We start from the raw sequence: 25,489 nt of genomic DNA, 5'->3' as shown, positions 1-25,489 counted from the left end.
TATCAAGGTTAACAATTAAACAAAAAGGAAGAAAAGGTGGAATATTCTTGTCTTTGCTGTGATGTAAGTAATGGCAAGAGTGGTGGAAAAAAAGACAGTTAAACAAAAAACAAAACCTTGACATCAAGAAAGATTTTTGCCATTTTTCCTTCAAGCCTTAAATGGCAGCTTTAGAAGCCTGCCATTGAGCAATCACGAGGAGAAAGATGCTGGAGATCAGAATTGAGAGTGTGGCACTGGGTTCCTTTTGAAGGGCTTATGCCCAAAACGTCGATTCTCCTGCTCCTCGGATGCTGCCTGACCTGCTGTGCTTTTCCAGCACCACACTCTTGACGTTGAGCAGTAACTACCTTATTTTCATGTAACTGCAGCTTAATAAAGCCCAACTCACCCCAAAATGCATGTTAAAATTACCCTGTCCTCCACCAAGAAACTTGACATTGCAAATCCTGACATGCAAATCAGAGTGGGTATGTGGGGTATGTGAAACCACAAGGCTGGCCACAAGTTTCCTACAAGTGAGAGAGAATACTTTGCTTCAGGGAATGCAGTTTGGTGCCAGAACCATAGAAATGACCCTGCATGGGGGCAAGGCGAGGTCGGGCCACGTGACATACAAAGTTCGGGTAGGAGAGGCAGTCTTGAACAAACATGTGGTTCACCCGAAAGCTTTTATTTCACAAATGGGGTGGCAGCAAAACACACCTGATCCCTCAGAACAGCCAAAAGGCCTGTCAGAAACTGTGGGGTCTCGAGGAAATCTCAGAGTCCAAGATGGATGCAGCCTCCATGCCGTTACCACCTGAAGAGGAGGAAACTCTCCTAAGACACTCCAGATGCAAAAGATGGGCTACATTCCGGTACACACCACCTGTATCAGAAGAACTGGACCTGGGGCAAAAACATCACAAAAGGAAGTAACCTACATCCCCAGATATTTGGGGTGGGGGTGGAATCTGGTGATTGGAATCAGATGGATTTTATTATCTATGTGATCCTGGGTGGGGTTAGAATCCCAATCAAATCAGGGAGCTCTGGCTCTCTGATTATTAACAGGGAATTCAGAATCTCCTCACTTCAGGGACTGACTCTGAGCTGGCTGGCCACAGCCAGAGTACTGTCTACATGTAAATAAAGGGTGACTTGGTGATGGGATACTGGCCTCTGTGCAATTATTACAAAGAGTATAAAGGAAATAGATAGAAGATGCAAGAGCAGGAGCTGGGGAGATGCATTGAATAAGTGGGACAGGCAGAGGATATGAATTGTTAGTAGTTTGGGTGGATGAAGTGGGTGATAGTCTTTGAATGGGCATGATACATGAAGGAGTGGATGTTCAGGTCCATAAATCTTAGTGAGAGATATGCGCAGTGGCAGTATTCAAGTGAGTGGTGGCCCTTAAGTGAGTGACAACACTTACTCTTTCAGAGCACTGAAGATCATTGACCTGCTTCCAACACTGATGAGTATCATACTTCATCTGGCCTTTATGGGCTGCAATTTGGGCCCATGTTGATTGATCTGCTGGTCAACTAGAAAGGGAATCTGCTCTCCTCTCTACTTTAGGTCCCTGTCTGCATAATGGAGTATAGAAATGGTTTGGGGGCAGTTGTGATCAGCAGGGATGAGTGGTGGAGGAAACCCCAACATCCAAAAACTCTAGCCCATGAAAGTTGCTTCTTCATTGAACTAGTACAATAATATTTTTCGATTAAAGAAGAAGTCAAACATCAAAAGAACAGTATAGCACAGGAACAGACCCCTTGGCCCACCAGGATTCTGTCACAAAGCTAAATTTCTTTTCTCTAAAAGATGTTCCTTTTCTCAAGGATACTATGTCCTTGTTTTTTTTTCAGAAGGGTAATGAACCAGTCTTGGTTCCAATTAATCTGGTTTGGTACAGAGGTTAAAAGGTATTGAGAGGCCTTTTTGTTTATATGTGAACAGATGTGTCTTGAGGCCAAAGTGGTCATGTTTTAGAAGTGACCTGTAGAATGAAAGGGGAGTGGTCAGCTCTCTAGCTGAGCAGTTTAGTTCAGTCCAGAACTGGTTGGGAGTTCAACAGTTAGCTGTGTGAAAACCCTCTCTTCTGCCCTTCTAACTTCAACCTGTAAGCATCTGACCCTTTTTTGAACCGCGTTTTAAAGTGAGGGTTTGCTTATTGGACCATTGTGTATACTTGGGAACAGCATACTTAAGTCTAGTTAGGATAGACTGAGTTCTATAGAGGTTCTTTATTCTGTTCTTAGTGTTTCATTGTGTAATTTTGAGAACACATTTTTTGTCTGTTTTAAACCTGGTAGTCAACCTCGCTAACTTGATCCGGGTAATTTTCACTGTATACTTACCAAAACAAATTGCAAAGTTATGGTCTGGGCTGCCTGCTTAGGAATGTTTCGAGTGGTCTGACCTAGTCCATAACAACTGCACTGACACATCTTTCCAAACTAAAAATCTTTTGCTTCTATGCCCTCTGTATTCCTTTTTCCCAGCCTATTCATATATTCGTTAAGAATCAACATGAAATTGCTATTGGATCTGCTCCACCACTTCCTCTGGCAGCACATCTCAGGCACTTGCCACCCTCTTTAAAAAAAAACTTGCCTCTCACATCTCCTTTCAATTTACCCCCTTTTCCCTTAAGCCTATGTCTCCCAGTAATTGACTTTTCTACCCTTGGATAAAAGGCTCTGGCTATCCCTCCTATCTATTCTATCCATACCCCTCAATTTTGTAAACTTCTATCATGTCGTCTCTCATCCTTCAATGTTCAAGTAAAATCAAATGAAGTTTGCCCTATTTCTTCTCTTAGCGAATACCCTCCAAACCAGGCAACATCCTGGTAAACTATTTCCATACCCTCTTCATGTCATGGACTGTTTAAAAAAAAAGTCCATTCACACATGAAGTTGTCATATTGATCACTGACTCAGTCTTTATGGGAGGAGGTAGACTCTGTACTATATGACCTAACTAATGGCAGGACAACAAATGTGAGCGATGTCCATGCCAATTTTTAAAAAACGTTGACTGCATCAAAAGGAGTGGAAAATGGCAATGATCCTAGGGAACAGTGCCAATGCCCAGGAAAGCACCTTAAAGATATCATTCTGAGGTTGTAAAGCTGATTGAACCTACAAGGCACTGGTATTCCATAACATTGTTTCTGACCAGAGGAAACAGCATTCTAGTGAACTAACACATATCCAGGAACATTAAAAGTAAAAAGGCTTGCATTTATTTAGTGCCTTTTATGACTTTGTGATATCCTAAGATAATTTGCAATCAAGGATGCATTTTTGAAATGTCAATGTTGTAATGGGAGTAATATTGTAGCCATTTTGGACAAAGTAAGATCCCAATGGTATTGAGCACCATCTTTCTTTTTAGGTGTTGACAGGGAAATAAATATTGGGTCCCATTCCAAGAAGGACTCCTGAGAGATCTCCATTGCTCTTATTCAAATAAATATCATGGAATCCAACCAAGGGGACAGACGATGGATCTTGGATCTCAGATCTCAACTAAAAGACAACACCATAAAGTCAGAGTCAGAGTCATACAGCACAGAAGCAGACCCTTCAGTTCAACTAGTCCATGCCAAACATAATCCCAAACTAAACTAGTCCCACCTGCCTGCTCCTGGTCAACATCCATCCAAACCTTTCCTATTCACTGACAGTACATACATAAAGAGAATGTGTTAGGCTCTGAAATGCTTAATGCAGTGGAATGTATGAAATATTGCAAAATATGATGATATTGGTGGGAGAACAGCTCTGGATTTCAAAATAATTAGACTTACATTTGTCATCACGTTAGTACCAATCTCAATCACATCAGTGTAACTTATTTATTTTTATTATAGAATCCTTGCAGTATGGAAACAGGCTATTTGACCCAACAAATCCACATCGACCCTCCAAACAGTAACCCACTCAGACCCTATTACTCTATATTTACCTCTAATTAATGCATCTAACCTATACATCCCTAGACACTATGGGCAATTTAACGTAGCCAATTCATCTAACTTACACAGCTTTGGAGAGTGAAAGGAAACCGGAGCACATGGAGGAAACTCACACAGACACAGAGAGATTGTGCAAACTCCACACAGACAGTCGCCCGAGGCTGGAGTCAAACTCAGGTCCCTGGCACTGTGAGGCAGCAGTGCTAACCACTGAGCCACTGTGCTGCTTGAATATAGTTATAATCATGCAATTAGTTATATTTCATTTAAGACAAGAACAGCTTCTATTAAAACTACCAACACTCCCTCTGTTACACTTAACCAGTCTGAACCTCTATAACATGGTGGCATCAAATCTACCCGTTATAACTTTTACCAAGTGTCGGTATCATCCATCTGTGCTGCATTCAAGTACCAGCCGAGCGGTTTTATGCTCAAGCGTGACTTCTACTCACAATCTTCTATCTCAGAGCATTGTGCTGACATCTAGAATATTGTACCCACGAGGTGGTTTTGGGAGTTGTCACAAGATTCATATTAAATAATCTGGAAATCTGTGAGGCAATCAGAAAGGAACAGACTAGAATTTGAAGTTGCAAGCAATGTATTAGATATGCTGTTCCTGTATTCAAACACTATTGAGATTTGTAATTCCTGAGAAAAATCTTTGCTAAGATTAATTTGCAAAATGCATTTGACATATTGATTCATGCAGACCTCATGAAAGAGCTAGAAGGTATTCTCTCGCCCATTTTGAAAATTTTATTCATAACAGATCCCCAGGATACATGTTAATGAAAGAGCAGAATCAAGATTCTCTACATCACCTCGGTGCCATTCTCCAACTATGCAGGAGAACAGTATGGTTATCTGCTATGACCATTCCTATTCAATGCTTTCACTAATGATATGTTGGATAGCACTGAGAGAATTGAATTTGCTGGATACTGCCCTTAGTCTAGCTTTAGAACTTCATATTAATAGAGGCAAAGTGTACATCGGCTTAGAACTTGGGTTGTTACTCATTAAGTAATGGCTCAATATTCACCTCATGCATTGTTATCCACAGAAATTTAGGGTGGACCTTTACAGGCCCTCTCTGCCCTGGGAGAGGTGAGAGTGTATGTGGGAGAGGGATTAGATTACTTACAGCATGGAAACTGACCCAACAAGTCCACACTGACCCTCCGAACAGCAACCAACCCAGACCCATTCTCCTATATTTACCCCTTCACCTAACACTGCGGCCAATTTAGCATGGCCAATTCACCTAACCTGCACATGTTTTGACTGTGGGAGGAAACTGGAGCACCCGGAGGAAACCCACACAGACACGGGGAGAATGTTCAAACTCCACACAGACAGTTGCCCAAGGCAGGAATTGAACCCAGGTCTGTGGCGCTGTGAGGCAGCAGTGCTAACCACTGTGCCACCCCTTGTGAAAGAGAGTGTGTGTGAGAGAGAGAGAGAGAGAGAGAGAATGTGAAGACTTGAGCTGCCCTCCTCCAAGCACACTGAGGCTCTTAAGGGCCAACTAATAGCCCAGACCATGTGGTAGTGCTGGCAGTGTTGTTGGAGCTTGAAAGGAATCCCTCCTGTTCAGGCATGTTGTGTTCAACGGAGCTTCCCAGAGGTCATCGCCATCATGTCTGTTCTGCTTCACCATATCCTGTCAAACTTTGCCATCCCCCCTCCCCCAACCACTGTAACCCTCCCTCCACTGGGAAATGTCAGCTTGGCCCCAGAGGAACTACATTTACCTGGTCTCTAGCTCTATGTCTTCTCTTTGTTGGGAATGCCTGTAATTCCAGCAGTGATCACATTTCCCAGTGGTGCTGCTGGGATAGAAGAACTGCCAGCCATATGATTAGGCGGCAAGTCTTGGAGATCAGACATCCCCCCTTCGACAGGGTTTGAGTCGTCGTTCTATGGCAAGTAACAGCCTCTCAGTCATTGAATCTCAATCTAGTATGGTGTCCTGGAAAGGAGGAATCACCCAGACTTCTCAACTAGTGGGCCAGGGTCACTGTGTCAGTATTTATACATGGCATAGTTGCATAGTAGCTATCACAGCTGCCTCACAGCATCAGGGACCCTGATTCAATTCCAGCCATTTGTGATTGCATGGAGTTTGCATGATCTCCCCATATTTACATGGTTTCCTCTGGGCTATGCTAATTTGCAAATAATGTCTGGAGATGTATAAGATTGCTGGATTAACCATGGGAATGTGGGGTTACGGAGTGGGAGGGGGGACTTGGATTTGGGTGGTATACTTTGAGAGTCAGTGTAGACTCGAGGGGCTGATTGGCCTCTTTCTGCACTGCAGAGATTCTATTATTATGATTTCAATTTTTGTGGACTTGGGAATGGAAAATTCAGTTGTCTGACATCAGTTTCAGTGTCATACTGTCCAAAGAGATCTGTAGCAAGTGAACAAGGCAAGTAACGATGAAGTTCTTCAGTAAGACTGAAGAATCTTCACTGGAGCATGCAGAATCTAAACCAGAAAGTAAACAGGAAACAGAAATCACATCATATAAGAAAGCAAAACAGAAAAGATTTTAAAGTACAAATGAGATTAAAAGGAAATTATACAGGCAAACAGATTTTCTTTTTTTTTGAATATGCAGGTTTTCTGATAAAGGAACAAGCCTCCATATCTGTAACATTAGTTTTGTTTTCAGAGCCAAAGAGGTTGTTCAGAAGTAGCCATCGCATATTATGCCATTAAAAATTCACTCCTAAATGCACTATTAAAATTTGCAATGCAGAAATAGTGGCCACATAATCCAAGTTCACACTATTACAGTGATTTCAGTATATCATCCAAGATTGCAACAGTGCTAAGGGTCTTGGTCAGCAACCTTTCAACTTTTATGTTTAACCTTATACACAGAGGTGCCTGAAGTTAGTGTTTGATTTTCCCTGTAATAAATGGAGAATGCTAAAACGTTGGTGTCACCTATAGCAAAAAAAAGGCCATTGTTTTAATCAATGACAGCAAAGATTCAATGCAGATTAGCATAATAATGTGAGGTGGCTGTTTAATCCCTCCAGCCATTTCCATTTGGAACATTATGTTTGTCATTTAAGTGTCCTTTTGTGTGATTCAAAATTCAACATGCAACAGCAGGGCATTCTGTATCCCATGTTCAAGATGCAGAGTCATGCTGCAAACTGGATGTGTGCCAAAGGATTTTCAGGTAGGGCAGCACTTAGCTGACAGTTATCCATAAACATCTGAATTTGCATTTTTATTTATCAACATAAGGTGACCCTAGCAGCTGTCCACTTTATATTCTGAAATATCAATCATATGTTAGTATAGGTGAGTTTGATATATAAAGTGTTCAATTGTCCCTTAACCCAAGCTGCATAATTTCACTGGTAAATTTGCATTTCCAATCTCCCTAAAATTGCACAGAAAATAATTAGGCAAGTCAGATCCAATCAGGATCACTCTGATCCTGAACTTCTGGAAGCCTCGGTCGAAACATGGACAAAAGAGCTGAATTCCAGAAGAGAGGTGAGAGTGACTACTTGGTATTAATAGTAACATTAGCAAATTTGCTGATGATACAAAGCTGGGTGGCAGGGTGAAACGTGAGGAGGATGTTAGGAGTTTACAGGGTGACCTGGACAGATGCATGGTAGATGCAGTTTAATGTGGATAAATGTATGGTTATCCACTTTGGTGGCAAGAACAGGAAGGCAGATGGAGTCAAGTTAGGTAAAGGGGCAGTACAAAGAGATCTGGGTGTTCTTGTACACCAGTCAAAGAAGGCAAGCATGCAGGTACAGCAGGTAGTGAAGAAAGCAAATAGCATGCTGGCCTTCTTAACAAGAGGGATTGAGTATAGAAGTAAAGGGGTTCTTCTGCAGCTGTACAGGGCCCTGGTGAGACAGCACCTGGAATATTATGTGCAGTTCTAGTCTCCAAATTTGAGGAAAGACACTCTGGCTATTGAGGGAGTGCAGCGTAGGTTCACGAGGTCAATTCCTGGAATGGCGGGACTATCTTATGTTGAAAGATTGGAGTGACTGGGCTTGTATACCCTTGAGTTTAGAAGACTGAGAGGGGATCTGATTGAGACGTATAAGATTATTAAAGGATTGGACACTCTGGAGGCAGGAAACATGTTTCCGCTGATGGGGGAGTCCCGAACCAGAGGACACAGCTTAAAAATAAGGGGTAGGCCATTTAGGACAGAGATGAGGAGAAACATCTTCACCCAGAGAGTGGTGGCTGTGTGGAATGCTCTGCCCCAGAAGGATTCGTTTAAGAAAGAGTTGGATAGAGCTCTCAAGGAGAGTGGAATCAAGGGTTATGGAAATAAGACAGGAACAGGATGCTGATTGAGGATGATCAGCCATGATCATAATGAATGGTGGTGCAGGCTTGAAGGGTAGAATAGCCTAGTCCTGCACCTATTGTCTATTGAACATCGGAACGACTCAGAACCACCTTTGCAAGGACAATGAAGGATAGAAAATAAACGCTGAACTTGCAAATGATGCACAAATCCCAGGAATGAATGAAGAAAAGTCAAAAGGCAGCATTTAAACAAGTATGGCAAAGAACTCTACTAAACCCAGTGTCAACTGAAATCAGGGAGAAATCCTTTCAGTCATTCTTAATATGGAGGAAGATGGCTATAATTACTAAAAGACCAATCATCTCATTCCCAAATTTCACTGCAGAAATTCTTCAGATTACGGTCTGACAATCCAGTAGATCCCATCCATTTTCAACTCCTTCATCAATGATCCTCCCCATATCTTATAGTTCAAATGTGGCCATGTTCACTGATAATCGGTGTTCACTTCCATTTCTAAGTTTCAGATAATGATGCCTTTTGTAAGCAGATACAACAAGATCTACATCGTATTCAGGCTGAGCTTGAAAAGTAGCAAGTAGCATTCAATAGGATTTTTAAAAACTGTCAGGCAATGACCACTTCTAAGAATTTACCTCCTCTCATTTGACAGCCTGATCATTCCTGAATCCTCCACCATCACCATCCTGCATATCACTGCCCACTAGAAACTTAACAGACATGCCACTATAAAATTTGGGATAGTGTAGGGGGGACGAGCTGAGAATAATTCACAGGTCGGTGCAACTTCGAGGACTGAAGGGCCTGTTCTGCGCTGTATTGTTCTATGTTCTAATTTCTAAATCTGTGGTGATAAGAAGGTCAAAAATTGGTACTTCACCCTTTAACTGCACAAAGGCTTTCCAACACCTGCAGTTTGCCAAGAGTATGATACAATATTTTCTACTTGCCTGGATGTGTGCAGTTCCAACAGCACTCAACTCAATGCCAATCAGAACAAAGCTGTCCACTTGACTGGCATCCCATTCACCACCTTAAACATTCACTCACTACACCATATGCACGTACAAAGAAGAGGTAGGTGGAATCTACAAATCTGCAGCAACCAGACAAGAATTCTTGGACAGCATTTTTCAAACCTGGAGTTCAAAAGGAAAAAGGCAAAAAGCACTTGGAAATATCAGACCTCGCAAAAATGCATCACGCTTATCAGGATTAAATTCCATCTGCCATTGCACTGCCCATTAATAAGGTTGGAGCAATGATTTTCATGTCATCTGCAAAACTTACTAATTATACCTTCTACATTCACATCTAACTTGTTAATGTATGTAACAAACAGCAAGGTTCCCAGCACTAATCCCTGTGATACATGCTGGTCCCAGGCTTCCAACCACAAAAACAACCCTCCAACATCACCCTTTACTTTCTGTCTGTTAACATTCGAAGTACACACCAAGTCCCAACGTGAACATCAACACTGAAAAGGTTCATGTCTTTTAGCACAAGCTCTGCTTTTTAATTTCTGAATAGCCTCAAAATTGGGTCCATTACGGTCCACCTGCCATCTTGTTGTTGTTGATTCACTTAATCTGTCTACAAAGATTGCTGGGGAAACTCAGCAAGCCTGGCAGCATCTGTGAGAAGAAAGCAGAAGTAACATTTTGGGCCCAGTGACTCTTCATCTGATGAATTTCTGAAGAAGAGTCACTGGACCTGAAACATTAAACGCTGTTTTCTTCCATAGATGCTGCCAAGCCTGCTGAGTTTCTCAATTTCTGTTTCAAATTTCCAGCACTACAGTTCTTCGCCTGATTTACTTTGTTTGATTCTGTCGATATCTCTTTGCAAAATGTTTGTCCCTTGCCCTCAGCTTGCATTCGTATCATCGGCAATCTTTGACACACTACTCTTTCTCTTTGTGTAACTCATTCATGTAGATTGTAAATAGCTGAGGCCATGGCATTGATTTTTTTTCAGCATTCGAGTAGTTGCTTGGACTGAAATGCAATCAAGTACAAACGTCCTTCGCGGTCTGCCAAAATCATGTGCCTTCCACCAGGAAGCACACACACTGTAAGCAGCCATTTTATGGGCATTTCAAAAGAGACTTTACTTTGACCAGACAGCTCTCTGTTGTGATCAGAATACTAGTCACATTGGTTCAAGAAGGCAATTTATCATCTCTTTCTCAAGGCCAATATGCAACGAGTGATAAATGCCAGCAACAATCTTATCCCATGAATGAATACATAAAAAGTTAAATGAATTAAATTTTGCTTCAAAAATAAGGAATCTTACAATGGAGAGACTGGCAACATTTCAAAACCACTGAGACCATCCAAACTCATTTCAAATTTTAATGCTACACTGTCAACAACAAGAAAGTGATTTAACCTAACTCAATGGCTAAGAGCTCTTGTAGCACTGTGCTAGTGTCCCTACCTCTAAGCCAGAGGCCTGGATTCAAGTCTCACTTGCTCCAGAGGTATATCATAACATGTCTGAACAGACTGATTAAAAATATCTATATCTATGAGGGTAAACATGTTTTTAAAAACCCTTCTGATGCTAGAAATAAGCACAAAAACACAAATTGCCTTAAAATTCAACACATCTTGGTAGCATCTGTGGAGAGAAAGCACAGTTAACGTTTTGGGTCCAGTGACCCTCCTTCAGAACTGATTATAACTCAGAGAAGGTTAGTATATATGCTGAAGATTAGAAGGGCACATGGGAGTACATGATAAGTGAAGATGGGAGTCGAGAGAGAAAGTGGATGTATAAAGGCCAGCCTAGGAAAATCAATAGCTGCGACTAATTACTGTTGATGGCTGACAATGCGTTCTTTGTTGTAGCAACCCATGTGATGAAATGATCTGGTGTATGGAGGTTGGGTAAGAGTGTGGGAGATGGTGTTCAGGCCTGAAATTATTGAACTCAATATTGAGTTCTGAAGGCTGCAGGGACCCCAAGTGGAAAATGAGATGCTTCACTGGAGCACTGCAGCAAGCCTGAGACAAAGATGTTGGGCCAGAGAGCATACAGTGGTGTGTTAAGGTGACAGGCAACAGGAAGCTCGGGGTCATTTTTTGGAGACAAGCCATGGGTGTTCTGCAGTCACTAAGTCTGTGTTTTATGTCCTCAATGTCTCCTGACATAGAACAATAGGGCAGCACGGTGGCTCAGTGGTTAGCACTGTTGCCTCACAGCAACAGGGACCCGGGTTCAATTCCCACCTCAGGCAACTGGCTGTGTGGCGTTTGCACATGTCTGCATGGGTTTCCTCTGGATGCTCCAGTTTCCTCCCACAGTCCAAAGATGTGCAGGTTAGATGAACTGGCATGCTAAATTGCCTGTCGTGTTAAGTGCACTAGTCAAGGGTAAACGTAGGGGAATGGGTCTGGGTTGACTGCTCTTCGGAGGGTCGGTGTGGACTTGTTGGGCTGAAGGGCCTGTTTCCACACTGTAGGGAATCTAATCATGAGAATAAAGTTCCATACCTGTACAAAGATTCTCTCTTGTTAAGGGAAAGTTGCATTTTACATTGAGATGGAGTTGCAATCTAAGTTAGGTCCTGGTACATTTTGCACTATTAGCTAATTTTGCTGTCACTTGTGCTCTCGTGTGTATTGTGAAATTGGTAGTGCATTGGGGAGCTGCAGGGTGGGAAAAAATACTATCCAAAGACCAAACCAAAAGCTGGGCTGCTTAGATAAACTTTGCTTAGTTTGAATTAAAGTTTCATTGTGAGGGCAAACCAACTAAATTTGCTCATTCATTTTAATTGCTGGAATATTCCGTTATTTTACTTTATATCGTGAAAACATTCAGGAATTTTTTTGAATTATGGAAAATTTCAAAAATTGGAACATACAAACAAAAAGAGAGGGCTTTGACAGATTATAGAATGGTTACTGCATGGAAGGATGGTTGATCTGTCAGATCCATGACAGTTTTCTGCAAGAGCTATTTAGCTAGTCCCTCTCCTGCATCCTTTCCTTGTCTTCAGCTGTTTACCCAACTCCCTTTTGATAGCCAGAACTGATCCTGCCTCCACCATACTCTTGGGCACTGCATTTCAGATTCTAATGGCACACTGTGAGAAAGACAATTCCTCATGTTACCTTTGATTCTTTTATTAATCACCTGAAACATATCCCCTCTGGTTCTGAATCCCATGCACCATCATATAACACAGCTATTATCCAAACGTATTAAAACTAACTCTTTCCTCCACTCATTTTTTTGGTTAGTGCTCAGTTTCTAATCCCTTGCATTTCTTTACAAGAATAATGGCTGATATGGTGGAGGAAGGGAGAGAATGAGGGTTGTTGGACAGAGGGAGGTAAGGAAAAGGCATAATAAGGAAGGGAGATCTCCTTTAGTAAAAGGAAAACAAGACCTTCAGGATTGCTGATGCTCAATCAAATCTTACAAACAAAGCAGAAGTAGGGACATCAGCGAACTGACCACTTCCTGGGGTCAGGAGATATTTCCAGTTAACTAGGACTATCTTGATCGAGATGCCGGAGTGTGTTCTCCTTGTTTCCTGGTAAAAGTACAAGTATCCATTGGTGAACTCAGCATCATCTGTAACATTTTAATGTTAATTTTGCTTTTCTTTTTACTATAGCATCCAATGAAGATAACATATTTAACATCTTTTCTCGAGAGCACTGGGAATGGATAGTGACAACAGTGTTAATTCAGCACAACTGCAAACTTTTTCGCAAGTCTTATGTTTGAGATTATTCAAACAAATCTTTGGTAAAGAGAGAAATTTTATATGTCTGAACTCTTCACGAAACAATAGTCATTGGGAGGTGGATATGTTGAATTGACAAAGACAGATGAAGAACATATGGGCATTCACCTAGAATAAAAGTGACTCACCTCACCTTTCATGCCAGCCAAATTGTCAATAAAATCTGTTTGTTTTAGTATCTTCATTTTTCTTTTGATTTTTCCCATGTTACATAAAAATCAGCATAACATTGGTTGATCACCTTAATCTCAACCATCATTTGGTTTTGGACTTGCCAGATTGTGAAACAATCATATGCCCTTTCCACCATGAAGCTTCCCCATTTCCTCAGAATGGCAACTAACAAGAATACATACAACTCACCTATGTACATACCAGTGGCTGAGTCATTATAAAGCCAGCAAGTCTTGGAGTGGTACTTAACCCTTCTGGTTCAGAGACAGAAGAGCGACGCACTATACCACTGCAGCTCCCTATCACATCAATGAGAAAAACATTTGGGAACATACAAACATGCTACTCATAAGAGGAAGCCTTCTATATGTGTTCCATTGTAAAAAAAAAATGAAAAATCAAGGTTTATATTAAAACAAGCACTACTCTTTGTATAAACTATAGTGTAAAACAGATCTGTTATTGTAAAATATCCCAGAATAGCTTAATGAGAAAATACCTGTTTTCAGGCAATACATGTTTCTGACATGGAAGAATCATGCTGTCACTTGGCGTCAGTAGAATTAGTTCTGACGATAAATTCCATTGATAATTCAGGTCCTAGGCTTCAGTGCCAATCATCAGTTGTTAAATGTCAATTTTGCAACAGAAGGTAGGAATATGTAAGGTGTACCCTTGGTGTGACTTTATATGCAAGGTTGTAGACTTCATATGATTATGTAAGACTGCCACATTTTAAGACAATCCAAAAAGGCCATGAATTCTGCACCAGTTTGCTTCCATGATCTCGTTTAATATGTACAAATATTGAGAATACTATATTCCACGTGTTCCTTCACTTTTCTTTCAACTTATTGGTTAGGTAGTTCTATAAAGTCAACAGAAAACGACAATCAACATAAAAAAGCCCATGGTATGTTATAGTAAAAGTCTTTGGTTGGAGGAATTATTCAGTTTTAATAACAGTATAGTTAATTGATAAATACAAAATTTAACTGCAAGTTAAATCTACTTCTGTTTTATATTATTTTAAAACTGGGTCTGAATAACCGAGGTCATGCAGTTCCAAAAGGAGAACATTCAGTTCAATCAAATCCAAATGTCACTTGCTTTTCTTTAAATAATTATGTTACCATTTAACAGTAAGCAGGCAAAAATTAAGTCTCAAGTGGTCCAAGCGTGATACTGACAATGCAGTAAATGCAGAAATCTACATTTTAGCAATGATCTGCGCACAATCTCATAAAAAGAGAACGAGAATGTTTCATGGTATTATTTAAAGTAGCAAACGTCAATACATTAATTTCTTTGCAATCCAAACTGACATTCCACTTGACCACATATCTGAAGGATGTTGAAATCCATTATCCTTATCAGGTCAAGGTATTCTCATACTTGCATTAAAATTGCTTTTCCTTCAGAAATGCAAATAAGATGAAATGTTATTTGAACAGCAAGAGCTAGGTTTGGATCATTTGCAGATAGAACCAGTGTGCTAATCTCCAGTATGCTGCTATCAGCAGTCATTTGTAAAAAGTAAACACATTTGTGGAAAGAAAATGGATCACAGGATAAAAATTGTACTTATTTGCTTTTACCATGGGCATAATGCAAAAAATTGTGGTTTGCATCTTTTATCACAGTAAAATTCCTAAATATTATCTATCACAGAGTATAGGTCTTTTTATTTGACAAATCACCACTTAAATATTTGAAGACCTTTTCTTTACGGGACATAAATTCATCTAATAAAGATTCTTGACAAAGCAAAAGGCATGCAGCCACCCCCCACCCCATCCCCACACTGTCCGCAAACATCATTAGCATTCAAACACACAGTTATTTTAATCTGCCCAATCCCAATAATTTAATGACATTTGACATATTTAACCTTGCATTGCTCAATGTCTTTCTGTTGAGGATATCAGAAAGATTTTTTTGTTTAAGCAACAGCTAGAAAATAGTTGCTGGGAATGAAGTTGTTTCGTTATTTCACATGATCAACTGTTTGCCAAGTATAACTGTGACTGAATGGTTGTGTCCAAGAAAAATCAAACCGCACAATGAAATATTGAACACACATTTATGTAGTTATGACTTTTCAATTGAGCCAAAGCTTACGTGAATATTCTGAGACACACACACACAAGCAATAACTGAAAAATAACAGTAACATATCAGACAGCATTCATACAGTGCCTATTAGGAAACAAATATTTCCAAATCACCAATTTGGAGGTAAATGTAGGAAAAAATTCAAGTCATTTAAGTATTCTTGAACAAAATAGTGTTATAATAACTAAATAAAATCAGAGCAGAAAATTGCTTCTTGTTGAAAGGGGTGAAGCTAAAAAAAAGTTTGTTATTCTTCCTATTGCAAGTTGATAGGAAATTGTGATGATTACTCATCTAAGTCTCAAATACCTTCATCAATGTTCAACTGAGATTAAAACAACACAAACCTTTAATACCTCTCCTAAAAAGGTTCAGACTGCAATAAGATGTTACAATATACACTGCAAACCCATTCAGATCATAATTTATAACATTATCTGAAAGGCGACAGGCAAAGGTATAGACAAACTTTGTACAGTATATACTACCTCTTTTTCTTGTCTTCCACACAAACAAAAAGAAAGGTTTTTCTCGAATGAAAAATATTACTGTTCTCTAATTAAAGATAAGTTAAACAATGTGGAAATATTGACTGCATATAAGTGACAGATGGAAGGTTTGTGTCTGTATGCATTGCAGATTACTTATAAATTCTATTACTAATTGTGACTAATAGAATACTTTGTTTTTTATCTTGCATTATAAAAGAAACAGCACCTTCAGATACCATTAAAACTTCAATTATCTAGACGAGTTTAAGGTCTAGTGTAAAGTACATAAATATTTAGGCACACATTCAAATTTCAGAAAGCAGCATCTACATTATGGTTGAGCAATGGGAGAGCAACTGAAATAACTTATAGGCAGCTTATACAGGATCTATAATTAACAAGTAACAAATGGATATTTAAAACATAATGACATATAAACCATTCCCCATCGTTGATGTACAGAATGATCAATCAGCTGCAGTATTCAACAGCAAACAACAAAAGATTTTGGAATAAAATGATTTATATGGCAGTGCAATTCATGAGCATGTTTTCTTTGCTGCAAACTGGACCCGCTCACTCTTCCCAGCTAACTCAAATCGGTACATGTTGAAATAGAACAGCGTTGCTTTAGATGCTGCTGTAATACACCATCACCTCAAGGTCAGACAACGAATAAAATAAGGTTGCGAAGAAAGAAATATACCAGCAGCGGTGTTTCCACGAAATAATAATATGCATTTAAAAAATGAAGTACCTGCAGAAAGAATAACGTTCTTGCTCCTACCTGTTCAGTGTATATTATGACGGTGCCGGCTGGTTCCGTGTGTGTGTGTGTGTGGGTGGGTATGTGTGTGTGTGACTGAGTGCTGCTGTCACCACAGCTCCCCAGCACTGACTGAAAAATGCACCAAAAGAAACCCATTTAAAAACGCTTTCACTCACAATGGCGCTTCAACTAACCACCCATTTCAGCAGGAATATGTATATATCTGAGGATTATGTTCAGAGAGAAGAAAAACACGCTGGTGGCAACCAAACAACAGGAACACATTAGTGATCTCACTGCGATCAAAGCAGAAAGGGGCTCTGGAACGAGGTATCATTTATTTGTAACGATTGGGGAGGTTTAATTACAATTTGCAAATAATGGTTCAGAGATGTTCCTCAATCTCCACATTCTGCGGCACGTGATGCGCCAGCGGAGCCCCGATTGGTCGGGTTCCCCTCACCAGGAGGAACAGCAACGTGAGAAAGTTGAATTCTGGAGATTAATTCCTGAGACTGCGGCAGTCCCCTGTTCGAGACCCTGCACACCCACCATCCGAGCAAGGCAGAGCTTCCCATAGCAATTCAAATAAAAGCTTACCTTTGAAAGGGTCATCGCTCTACAAAGTAAAACAAGAAGGTCCTGGATAACGCACTCCTTTACAAATGGATATCTTTTCAAATTAAAATTTTAAAAAACTTTTTTATCTCCTGAAAATACGTTAATACATCCCCCTCATTTGATCCTTGTTTCTGGTTTTGAATATAATGCGATTTCTGCGTATGGTTTGATCAATGTGAAAACTTGTCTCATGTTCAGCCTTCCACTTTTTTTTATTTAAAGTGCGGAAAGCCTCAGAGGCTGTTAAACAAGTTAATCAAAAAGTAGTCTGCAGGAGAGATTCAAGTTGCTCTGAAAGTGACTGAGATTTTTCCATTACGTACCTTTAGAGGCTGGGGTTTAGAAACAATCTGGTTTTCATTCCCGGAGCAGTGCTGCCGAACTTCAGTTTAGTCGGAAAACGGGTTGAACTTGCATTGTAAACTGTGCGCTAATAAGTTCTATTGTGGTCTAAATGAGCGGAAATAAGCAGAGCAGATACGACTATAACGTTAGGCAACGGTCATTCCTTGAAAGTTTCCATACATGTAAATATTCTTAATTCATTCACCGGTTACTCCTTTTTACTTGAGTTTCTCCAGAGATCATTACTTCTGTTTGGGCTGTGGAGAAATCTTACTAATCTGCAATTAACAAGAATGACTCAAAGAATATCGGGTTTTTTTTCCAAAATAGATGCTTGGTTAACCAAGTCATTGTGCAAGGATAACTTTTGTATGATTCATGGAAAACTTTATAATTGTGGATTAAACAAGGAGTTGATTTCTAGCTTTGATAGAACCGATAAAGGACTGTAGCTTTTTCCCTTCCATTATTGTCGATGTAACCACATCTGGAAGACTAAAATACTGTTCCTGATTTCAGCATCGAGTTTTCTCTCATTCTTCTCAATAGGATACAGGAAAATAATTACCATGTGCGAAATAATCAATAATATCAGCATTCGCTGTCAATGCCTTCTCTTTCAAAATTAACATTACAGTGATCATGGGTTCCTTTTAACATTCATTTCTTGACAGTGCTTAGCTCTATATGACTAGACCCACACACTGTTCCTCCTGCTACGCTCTGTAAGTGGAAGTTAAACTCATTGCAATGTCTCCTGGTGCTCCCATAGGTCTGGGTTCCATCACATGCAAACATTTTCCGTCAAAATCTACAAGCTTTGCAACTGCAAGCTTGATAAAATGCCTCACTATTAATTCTTCAGAAGTGGTCTTCAATTGGGGTCCTCTTTCTCTGCATATGTGTATATTGCAGTAAATGGAGCCATCTAATTAGTAAACATTTCTGATGTTGCGTCAGGTTTCAAAATAAAAGTGCGTACGAAAAAGATCTTTATCTGGATGAAGTGATGTTACCTAATTCTTTATCTTGAACGCAAAATGCAAAGCAAAAGAAGTCAATTATTACTACACTGTGTCCTGATATCTGATACCTGGCACAGGCTTCTTTCTTAAAGTGTTTGTGAACTTATCTTTGACGTTAGGAATCCACAAATAGACAATAAAATGAATTATAGTTGATTATTCCATTAATGTTACCACTTAAGTCAGAAGAGTGCAACAATAATAGAGATCCATTATTCTACAAACCATCTCAATATATAAATAGACAATTAACCCAAGATGATTAAATTTGTCAGATTGTCTGCTATTTAGGGACAAAGCAATTCATACCAGGTTTCATCACTAACTGGAAAATAACAAATTCCTGGAATCCCCTCCCCAAAAGCATTGTGGATATACCTACAGCACATGGTTTGCAAAGATTCAAGATGGAAGCCAATCACCACCTTTTCAAGAATAAGTAGGGTCAGACAATAAATACTAGACAGCCAGTCATATCCACATCCCTTGAGAGATTTTAAAACTATTTATCGTAAATACTCTTATTCTTTAAAAAGAGTAGAGAAAAATAAATGATCACTATTCTACTACAATATAACTTAAACCATATCCCTAAGCACAAACATTTATTCTCAAACATAACAGACAAGAGACAGGTTGATACGAACATAATGGATGGAAAAAAATCTTTCAGAAAACAAATTATGAAAATCAAAAGCCAAGGCCACTCAGTAGAGAGTGACTTCTCACATTCTCTTGATTTTCGCAAAGTTAATATTGTTATCTGTAGAGTAATTCTCTGATTTGATCAGGTTGACCTAGTTCTTTTCATGTATGAGTATTCCTTCTTCTAAGTTTCTTGATTTTTCTTTGTCTTTTCATTCACTCAGAGATAATGGAAGGAAATGTTTTCCAATTCCCACCTCTGGATGTTTCTGGCTGAACTACCTTCAAGTCTGCAGCAAACCGCAGCTAGACCAAACCAAGGCTGTCATCAAGCAGAGTTCCTTAACTCAAACTCCTGGTGCCGTTCTGTCTCAATAATATACCAACCTCACTGCTCCAAAAGCAACATAGTCTTGTGAAGATAAAACTGTGCATTACCTCATATTTAAATTGCAAAACTCTCCAAGTAGAGCAGTGTCTGACTTCTCATGTTTCTTCCAAAAAGGAAAAAAGTTAGTCCCTTCCATTATAGTTTGAAAAATGATCTATACAGTCCTTTATACCTTTCAATCCCATTTTGCTGCATTTTAACTTAACTATCTTAACTTTCCATAAAGTACAACAGTCAGTGTTATCATACCTATTCTTATCAGAAATTAGTTTTCAACATAGGATTCTCATTATTAAGATAATCATTGCATCATGTTTTCCCGCCAAGAGCAAAATATCCTTGTTTTATAACAAAGTCACAATAAAAACAAATTTAAAAGAAATAGCCTAAATAGCAACAAAATAATCTTAAAATGTAGTTTTCAAACTTTGTTCTTTTACTTCATATGTAGAAAATAATTATGTACCAATTTCAATTACATTGATTTTTATTAATGTACATATTTGTTTGAATATCTATTACGTTACTCTGCAGAGGATTACCAACTCTAGCAAAAGAACTCACCATTGCATCTCAGCAACACTGCAGCAAAAGATCAGCAAATTCAATTTGCACAGTTTTCATTCAGGACCTGACTGAAAAGGAGCCAATACATATTTTAACCAAATGAAGATCCAGTAACAAGTTTCAATTTTCTGAACCATGAATACAATTTTGCTAATAAGGAAAAACCATTGGGTGCATCAAATCTTTCCTGACCATTTCATAACAGCAATCATCGAAGTTTCCAGTCAGCCTGCACACAAAGAAATTAAACCCACTTGCCATCTGGACAATTTTTTTTCTGTATAATAGCTAATTTTACATCTCCCTAGACATTCACACACAAAAAATGTTAAGGCTGTCTTGAAGGAAACCAGAGAGACTGCTCAGACTAGATGAGATTAACTATACTGTCACAATGCCTTGGCTTTTGGGGATTTAACTTGAACCCATCACCTCAACACTGTTTCCAAATATTTAAAGAATCAGATAATCACTGTGTTATCAACTCTGAAATGATCTTATAGATCTGAATCTTGTCACCTCTTAAAATGTGACGTCTATAACATTGAGGGGAGATAATGGCCTTGAGGTATTATTGCTGAACTGTTAATCCAGTTCTGGAGACCTGGGTTTGAATCCCACCATGGCAGATGGTGGAATGTAAATTCAATTTAAAAATCAGGAATTAAGAGTCTGGTGGTGATTATTGTTGGAAAAACCCATCTGGTCCTTTAAGAAAAGCAATAAACCCAGCAATGTGGTGGATTCTTAACTGCCCTCTGGGCAATTAGGGATGGACAATAAATGCTGGCCAAGCCAGAAATGCCAACATTCCATGAACGAATAAAAAAAGTATAAGATAAATCTAAAAGTAAGTTTTATTATATATTAAGAATCAAAATCACCCACGTTGCTTCCTGTGTACAATTTTAAAAGAATTGGTCATTTTTAACCATGTTTAATTCTATGAATTGAACCTCCACAAAATGAAAGGATGTACTCTAAAAAGTCATTTTAGGGTCCAATATAGAGTTGGTGTAATTTCTTGACTTTGTTCAAGAACATGAGAAAGATGGAATGGAATAAGGTTCTTTTCATATATACATTATAAACCATTTATCCTGTTGTGGCACCAATATGCCTATTGCAAATGAAACAATCTGCACAAGTGATCGCCACTCCTTGGTCGTGGGATCATTAAGATTCATAGCACTAAGGGAGGACATTTGGTCCATTGCATCTCAGCCATTTCTCTGAAAAAGCAATCCAAAACTAATCCCTTTATTATAACCCTTTATCTTCTTTTGTTTCAAATATGTATCCAATTTTATCTTAAAAGATATGGCAAATGCTGTCCAATCTAAGAACCCTATTCTGCATTAAGATAACCATGCAGAGCTGCAGAATATAGTTTAAGTATTAATCGGTGGTACCTCATTAGAATAATCTCAGGCAAGTTCTCGGTATCTTCTCTGAGAAAAGTAGTTCATTTCAGTTGTTTCTCTGTTGGTACAATGCTCTGTTCATCTTTCCTAGATTCCTTTCTAAATTCCATCATTCTTACATGTTAATTCTGACACTTGCCCTCAGAATGCAAAATCTAACTATTTCATGATTACTGAACCAAAGTAGTTCTCTCCATAATGAGTTAAATATCAGTGCTTGGGTCATTGCTAAATAATGGATACTGTGCCTGCCTCACATCTTTTGCTGAGAAATTGTTTTTAGTTGTCTCAATTAATTGATTTGAGTCTGAAATGTAGCTCATTTGTTAGCACACTTGCCCTTAACCTCTCATCAATACACTTCTATAGCACTTAAAGCAAAATAAAGTTAAAAATCATGTAACACCAGGTTATAGCCCAACATATTTTCCAACAGGACTATAACCTGGTCACAGAGTCATAGAGATGTACAGCATGGAAACTGACCCTTTGGTCCAACCCGTCCACGCCGACCAGATATCCCAATACAATCGAGTCCCACCTGCCAGCACCTGGCCCATATCCCTCCAAACCCTTCCTATTCATATACCCATCCAAATTATTTTTAAATATTGCAATTGTACTAGCCTCCACCACATCCTCTGACACCTCATTCCATACATATACCACCCTCTGTGTGAAAAAGTTGCCCATTAGGTCTCTTTTATATCTTTCCCCTCTCACCCTAAACCTATGCCCTCTAATCCTGGACTCCCCAATCCCAGTGAAAAGACTTTGTCTATTTATCCTATCCATGCCCCTTGTAATTTTGTAGACCTGTGTAATGTCACCCTCAAGCTCTGACACTCCAGGGAAAACAGCCCCAGCCTGTTCAGCCTCTCCCTATAGCTCAAATCCTGGCAACATTCTTGTAAATCTTTTCTGAACCCTTTCAAGTTTCCGATAGGAAGGAGACTTGAATTGCATGCAATAGTCCAAAAATGGCCTAACCAACGTCCTGTACAGCCGCAACATGACCTCCCAACTCCTGTATTCTATACTCTGACCAATAAAGGAAAGCATACCAAAAGCCTTCTTCACTATCCTATCTACCTGCAACTCCACTTTCAAGGAGCTATGAACCTGCACTCCAAATGTTGTGTGATTTTTGACTTTGTCAACCTGAGTCCAACACCAGTTCCTCCAAATTAAAACAAGATAAAAATGGTTCTGAAAAAGACTCACTGGACTTGAAATGTTGACTCTGCTTTCTTACCATCGACATGACCAGACCTGCTGAGTTTCTCCAGTAATATCTGTGGGGAAATTTGAAATGTATTAAACTCTTTGGACACTTTCCAGGATATTAAAAAAAGTGATGATTTTCCTTAATTGATGGAACACCTTGACCTTGGAAGAAAATAAGGATCGTTATTTCGATGTTTGCATAGACATCAAATTCAGCCAGGGTTGCTGTGTCAAACTCAGATATCAAAGGGAAACAACAAAAAAGGAAAAGCAGCATTAATGTGGCAGGGTCTCTCATTTATTTCCTACTTATCCTGGTTTAAAATGTGGGAACCCGATAGAATCAACATCTTGGAGTTTTGACTACTTTGCAAACCCTGTAAAAGGAAGACTGCACCATTACGCAAAGATTTCAAACTGAAGGTTTGTTTAAAAGATCTTCCATCAGCATGCAGCTGTGAGCAATTTGGCTTTGTCAACAAGGAGCTCTGGGGGTTCTGGTGGGACAGTGGTAACATACTTACCTTTGAAAAGGGAGGCCTTGGTTCAAATCCCACCAACTTTGGAGATTTTTAAGGACATCTTCATTTTAAAAAAAAGAATAAAAGTTCGGTAGACTGTGAGAATTCATCAAGTTGTTCTGAGTTTTACAGCACAATCTCTGCAGAGTTATTGTTGTCCTGGGTATCACAGAATCACAGGAGTGTAACTGCGAAGAAGGAGATTGTTTAACCCAGCATCTGCAGTGGCGTTTAAATGAGAATCATTGCCAATTTCCTAATTTTTCCTCATATCCTTGCAAATTATTTCTATCCAGAAAGAGTCATTCAATAGCATTGAATGCCTCAATTAAACCTGCTTCCACCAGATTTTCAGACAGTGCATTCTACACACAGCTCCTCACTGTTATTAAAGCGTTTTCTTGATCACATTTGCTTCTTTGTATGTAACTATGAAATATGTGTCTTTTGGTTCTTAAACCTTTTACAAGCAGAAAATTTCTCTACCAAACCACTCATTTTTGAAAACTTCTGTTTGATCTCCTCTGGCTATCTTCTCTCCAAAGAGAACAGTCCCAACTTCTTCAATCTATCCTCATAACTGAATTTTTTCATCCCTGGAGCCATTCTTGTAAATTTCTTTGGTATTCTCCCCAATGCATGTATATCTATCATATATTGTATCACTCAGAACTGTACACTGTCCTCCAGCTAAGGTGTAACAAGTATTGTATGCACCTTCAACATGGCCTCTTTGCTCTTGTACTCTATGCCCCTCTGAATAAAGCTGAGGATACTGTATACTTCATAAGTTGCTCTCTCCACCTATCCTGCCAACTTCTATGATCTGTGCACATGTACTCCCAGGTCATCTGCTCCTTTAGAATTGTTCCCCAATTTTGTATTGCATTTTGGTGAGAAGAACCTTGAATGGCATCACCTCACAATTCTCTACATTGAGCCACCTTTCCTTCGACTCCACCAACTTGCCTATATATGGGATGGGTCTCTTTGACACAGACTGTATTTCCTCTACATTCTGTCTGGTAGCTCACAGAGAATTTGTGGCCTGCCCCTGTCTGCTGACTACATCAGCTCAATCATTTGTTGCTAAGAGAACACGCTGTCTCTTTCTGCCTCAATAAAAGTTTTGAGACAGAAAGTCTGTCCACAGTTAGCTCAGCTGCTCTTGCCTCTAGTTTCAAATGTGAATATTTCACACTTTGCTTTCGCTCTTAATCTGAGCACCACCTCCCCCCCCAAACCCTCTTTCCCATGGTAACTAAGCCACACAGGCTAGTTGGTGGGCAGAACAGACCTCTTAGCAGATTGCATGACACTCTTCACTAATCCAAATAACCTTGAATTCAAGTGACAGTCCCAAAAACATTGGGATTGTATTCTTAGCAAGTGGAAATAACTTATCACGTCCCGACCAACTGAACTGGCAGAGTGTTGTGGGTCATCCGTGACTACATTCCCATTTCTCACAACAACATTCTTTTTATCTTCCTAAGTAAAAACCACAATAAACTTAATTTATGTAGAAACTTTAACATAGTAAAACATCCCCAGGAGTTCCACGAGGAGAATTGTTAACATACATTGACACCAAGTCATGGAAAGCGATAACAGCGCAGATGACCGAGAGATTGATCGAAAAAGGTAGGCCACCTGCTGTTAAGAAAGAAAGAGGGAGAGTGAGAGAGAGAGAGAGAGAGATAGAGAGTTTAAATGAGAGAATTTCAGAGCTTTGAACCTAGAAGACATAGCCATCAACACCGACACAATGAAAATCAGGGATGTGCAAATGGCCACTCTAGGAGAAGCACAGATCTAGGAGTTTTGTGGGACCGTGGGAGATTACAGAGATTGAAAGTGGTAAGGTCATAGAATTTGAAGTATTTCCAGATCAGCCTCTATTAATTTTTAATCTGCAACATTTTCATGCGATAGCTCACAAATTGATTCTGCCAAAATGTCTATGAATGATATGTGTCCTTTAAGGCAACATCATTTTTTTGTATCTTAAACCAGTGATTCTCAACCACGGTTCCCCTCGGAGCTCTTCTCAGGTTCTAGGGCCACCCTTTCAAACATGGATACAACACAAA

General features: G+C 39.4%; 1 protein-coding gene across 22 annotated transcripts in view; it reads right to left on the bottom strand.

The window, feature by feature from the left end:
- atp2b2 (ATPase plasma membrane Ca2+ transporting 2) overlaps window positions 1-17,664 on the bottom strand; it is an 824,012-nt gene extending 806,348 nt beyond the window's left edge. For 16 of the 22 annotated variants that reach the window (XM_072582136.1, XM_072582137.1, XM_072582132.1 and 13 more), the window contains exon 1: window positions 16,649-16,771. The gene's annotated coding sequence lies outside the window, so the exon portion shown is untranslated. Of the gene's footprint in view, window positions 1-16,618; window positions 16,772-17,574 lie in introns of those variants that run through there. The other 6 variants (XM_072582139.1, XM_072582135.1, XM_072582154.1 and 3 more) reach the window with 4 other exon arrangements.
- Between the last annotated feature and the right edge of the window lie 7,825 nt (window positions 17,665-25,489).

This window comes from Chiloscyllium punctatum, chromosome 12 (assembly GCF_047496795.1).
Source record: "Chiloscyllium punctatum isolate Juve2018m chromosome 12, sChiPun1.3, whole genome shotgun sequence".
Taxonomy (NCBI): domain Eukaryota; kingdom Metazoa; phylum Chordata; class Chondrichthyes; order Orectolobiformes; family Hemiscylliidae; genus Chiloscyllium; species Chiloscyllium punctatum.
This window is presented reverse-complemented; position numbering and strand designations above follow the sequence as displayed.